This window comes from Trichechus manatus, unplaced genomic scaffold (assembly GCF_000243295.1).
Source record: "Trichechus manatus latirostris isolate Lorelei unplaced genomic scaffold, TriManLat1.0 scaffold00199, whole genome shotgun sequence".
NCBI classification, from domain to species: Eukaryota; Metazoa; Chordata; class Mammalia; order Sirenia; family Trichechidae; genus Trichechus; species Trichechus manatus.
Genome location: NW_004444135.1, coordinates 497300 through 502227, shown reverse-complemented (window position 1 = coordinate 502227; position 4928 = coordinate 497300). Strand labels below are relative to the sequence as shown.

Sequence of the window (4928 nt, the reverse complement as noted above, 5' to 3'; positions counted from 1 at the left end):
CTAATCCTCTTTAATATAAAATTACAATCACAAAATGGAGGCCAACCACACAATACTGGGAATCATGGCCTAACCAAGTTGACACATATTTTTGGGGGACACAATTCAATCCATAACACGTACCATAGTCCTCAAGGTGACATCTTCACTTTTTAACACTTTAAAGAGCTCTTTTGCAGCAGATTTGCCCAATGCAATACGTTGTTTGATTTCTTGACTGATGCTTTCATGGGCGTTGATTGTGGATCCAAGTAAAATGAAATCCTTGACAACGTCAATCTTTTCTCCATTTATCATGATGTTGCTTACTGGTCCAGTTGTGAGGATTTTTGTTTTCTTTATGTTGAGGTGTAATTCATACTGAAGGCTGTGGTCTTTGATCTTCATCAGTAAGTGCTTCAAGTCCTCTTCGTTTTCAGCAAGCAAGGTTGTGTCATCTGCACATCACAGGTCGTAATGAGTCTTCTACCAATCCTGATGCCACGTACTTTTTCATATAGTCAAGCTTCTCAGATTATTTGCTCAGCATACAGATTGAATAAGTATGGTGAAAGGATACAACCCTGATCACACCTTTTCAGACTTTAAACCACACAGTATTTCCTTGTTTTGTTTGATGACTGCCTCTTGGTCTATGTACAGGTTCCACATGAGCACAATTAAGTGTTCTAGAATTTCTGTTCATCGTAATGTTATCCCTAATTCATTATGATCCACACAGTCAAATGCCTTTGCATAGTCAGTAAAACACAGGTAAACACACCTTTTGGTATTCTCTGCTTTCAGCCAGGATCTATCTGACATTAGCAATGATATCTCTTGTTCCACGTCCTCTTCCAAATCCAGCTTGAATTTCCTGCAGCCCTCTATTGATGTACTGCTGCAATCATTTTTGAATTATCTTCAGCAAAATTTTACTTGTGTTTGTATTAATAATAAAACCAAACCAAACCCATTGTCGTTGAGTCAATTCCGACTCATAGCAACCCTATAGGACAGGGTAGAACTGCCCCATAGGGTTTCCAAGGAGAGACTGGTTGAACAGTTCAAAAGGTCGAACTGCCGACCTTTATGATTAGCAGCTGAGTTCTTAACCACTGTGTCACCAGGACTTCATATTAATGATACTGTTCGATAATTTCACATTCTGTTGGATCACCTTTGTTTGGAATGGGCACAAATATGGATCTCTTCCAGTCAGTTGGCCAAGCATTTCCATATCTTCCAAATTTCTTGGCACAGACAAGTGGGTGCTTCCAGCATTGCATCCGTTTATTGAAATATCTCATTGGTATTCCGTCAATTCCTGGAGCCTTGTTTTTCGCCAATGCCTTCAGTGCACCTTAGACTTTTTCCTTCAGTACCATTGGTTCTTGATTATATGCTACCTCCTGAAATGGCTGAATGTCAACCAATTCTTCTCGGTGCAGTGACTGTGTATTCTATCTTCTTTTGATGCTTCCTGTGTCGTTTAATATTTTGCATACAGAATCCTTCGATATTGTAACTCGAGGCTTAAATTTTTTCTTCAGTTCTTTCAGTGTGAGAGATGCTGAGCGTGTTCTTCCCTTTTAGTTTTCTAACTCCAGGTCTTTTCGCATTTCATTATAATACTTTACTTAGTCTTCTCTTAGCTGCCCTTTGAAATCTTCTGTTCAGCTCTTTTACTTCATCATTTCTTCCACTTGTTTTAGCTACTCTACATTCCAGAGCAAGTTTTAAAGTCTCTTCTGACACCCATTTTGGTCTTTTCTTTCTTTTTAATGACTCACCCACCAGGATGATTAAAATCTGTCACATCCACCTGGATGGGTAAAATTAAAAAGGCAGACAATAACAGAAGTTGGCAAGGATATGGAGAAACTGGAATTGCATACAGTACTGGTGGGAATGTAAAATGGTGTAGCCACTTTGGAAAACACTTTTCTCAAATGGTTAAACAGTTACCATATGATCAGCAATTCCACTCTTAGGTATATGCTCAAGAAAATTGAAAACATATGTCCATATAAAAACCTGAATCTAAATGTCCATAACAGCATTATTCATAATAGTAAAAAAAAATTGGAAACAATCCAAATGTCCATTATCAGACAAATGGATAAACAAAATGTGGTATACCCATACAATGGAGTATTATTTGGCAATAAAAAGGAGTGAAGTACTGATATATGCTACAACATGGATGAAACTTGAAAATATTACGCCAAATGAAGGAAGCCAATCACAAAAGGCCATATTCTCTATGATTTCATTTATATGAAATGTCTAGAATTGGCAAATCCATAGTATAAAAGTGGTTGTGGGTGGTGGTCCCCCGGTGGCACAGTGGCTAAAGGAATCGACTGCTAACAAAAAGGACAGTGGTTCGAAACCACCAGCGGCTCCACAGGAGAAAGATACAGCAGTCTACTTCCACAGAGATTTACAGCCTTGGAAACCACACGGGGTTGCTATGAGCTGGAATTGGCTCTACGGCAGTGGTTTGGAGCCCTGGTGGTGCAGTGGTTAAGAGCTACAGCTGCTAACCAAAAGGTCAGCAGTTCAAATCCACCAGTCACTCCTTGGACACCCTATGGGGCAGTTCTATTTTGTCCTGTAGGGTCACTATGAGTCAGAATCGACTTGATGGCAATAGGTTTTTTTTTTTTTTTTTTTTTGGTGGGAGGTGGGGAGGGGAGAAATAGTAAGTGACTGCTAATGGATACTGGGTTTCTTTTTGGAGTGAGGAAAATGTTCGAAATTGATTCTGGCAATGGTTGCACAATTCTGTAAATATTCAAAAAAAAACCCACTGAATTATACATTTTAAATGATGAATTGTATGGTATGTGAATTACACATCAATAAAGCTGTAATTAAAAAACACTATAAGCAAAATTATAAGCCAGGAAAAATATTTATAACTAAGATTACAAACAATTACATTATGCACCTCTGTCAACAGAAGTCAATAAGAAAAAAGACCAGTGTAGCAGACACTTTGTTGTGCCACATCATATCCTTTTGGCCAACCTTTACAGCAGGAGCTGTCTAGGACAGTTCTGTGTGAGCTCAGACCCCTGGGGACAGCATTCCATCTCACATCTAGCTTCTTTTAGCTTTTTGTTTGAGAGCATTCTCCAAGGCTACTGAGTTCTCCCAGCCCTGTGTACGGTCCAGACGTGCAATAGAGGGTAACACCTATGGGGCAACTCTCATCTAATAGGGGACATGAGAATAAATGCCCCCAGTCTCCCATTCTTTGGGTAGATAATTCTGGGAGGCATTCTGTATGCTCTTAGAGGTCCTGATGGACTCAAGCCCTCCTAGTTTACAGCAACTACATAGAAAATGCACCCTTATGTTGGCTTAAGGAGCCCTGGTAGCGAAGTGGTTAAAGCGTTTAACTGCTAACCAAAAGGTCAGCGGTTCAAACCCACCAGTTGTTCTGTGGGAGAAAGATGTGGCAGTCTGCTTCCATAAGGATTACAGCCTTGGAAACCCTATGGAGCAGTTCTACTCCATCCTATAGGGTCGCTGTGAGTCAGAATTGACTCAACGGTTGTGGGTCTGGTTTTTGGTTATGTTGGCTTATTCCTGCTTCCAAGGATTGCTTCCAAAATAAACTAAGTCCTTCTTTCTCTTAGGCTCTGATTTTAGCAGAACCTAAACTATGATGACCAACAATTCAATAATAAAAGGGTGTTGTTGTTAGATGCTGTTGAGTTGGCCCGATTCATGGAGCCCCCACGCACAACAGACAAAAACACTGCCCAGGCCTGCACCATCTCCATGATTTTCAGAAATAGATTGCTAGGCTTTTATTCCCAGCTTGTCTTAGTTTGGAAGCTCCAGTGAAACCTGTGCAGCATCGTAGCAACACGCCAGCCTCCACTAACAGATGGGTGATGGCTGTGCATGAGGTGCATTGGCCGGGAATTGAACCCAGATCTCCTGCATGGAAGGCAAGAATTCTACCACTGAACCAACAATGCCACCCAATAAAAGGGTTGTTGTTGTTTTGTGCCATGAGTTGATTTTCGGTTCACAGTGACCCCATGTGACAGAGTAGAACCGCCCCATAGGGTTTTCTAGTCTATAATCTTTATGGAAGCAGATTGCCAGGTCTTTCTCCCATGGAGCAACTGGGTGGGTTCCAATCACCAACCTTTTGATTAGCAGTTGAGTGCTTAACTGTTGCACCACCAGGGCTCCTTCAATAAAAGGGTAAAAGATAAAAACTTAAGAGTGCAGAGAAATGTAAATGTAAATAGCTTTCAAACAAATGGAAAGATGCTTAACCTCAATAATAACAAGGGTAATGGAAATTAAAACCACACTCAGATATTATTTTTCACCTATCAGATTGATAAAAACCCAAAATTCAGTAATAAGCTCTATTAGAGAGCCTCTGCGGAAACACACAGTGTCACCCATTGCATTGGTACAACCTCTACAGGGAACAACTCATCAGGGGGGACCAGCCGCTAGAGAAGGACAACATCCTTGGTAAAGGAGAGGGTCAGTGAAAAAGAGGAAGAGACTCAATGAGATGGACTGACACAGTGGCTGCAATAATGGGCTCCAATATAGCAGTGATTGTAAGGATGACATAGGACCAGATGTTTCATTATGTTATACATAAGGTTACTATGAGTTGGAGCCGACTCAAGAGTACCTAACAACAAAGACAAATGAGTATACTTTTCACCCAGCAATTCCTGGGCATTTATATACATGTGAGAAATGACCTATGTCCAAGATAATTCTTTGCAACATTGTTTTGAAATAATATAAATGTCCATCAGTAGAGGACAGGTAAAATATATTATGGTACATCTAGATAGTATAATAGGGAGCAGCAGAAAAAAAATTAATGAGAAAGCTCCTGTCTTGGGCTTGGTTCTCTAGAGAAGCAAAACCAGTAAAGTGTGTATATATGCATA

General features: G+C 40.2%; 1 protein-coding gene and 1 non-coding gene across 2 annotated transcripts in view; both read right to left on the bottom strand.

Moving 5' to 3' along the window:
* The window catches only part of GREB1L (GREB1 like retinoic acid receptor coactivator), a 167892-nt gene that overhangs the window by 117000 nt on the left and 45964 nt on the right, over positions 1 to 4928 (bottom strand). The window lies entirely within an intron of this gene.
* TRNAG-UCC (transfer RNA glycine (anticodon UCC)) lies at positions 3907 to 3977 on the bottom strand. Its single transcript has one exon. It is a non-coding gene; the product is annotated as a tRNA-Gly (tRNA).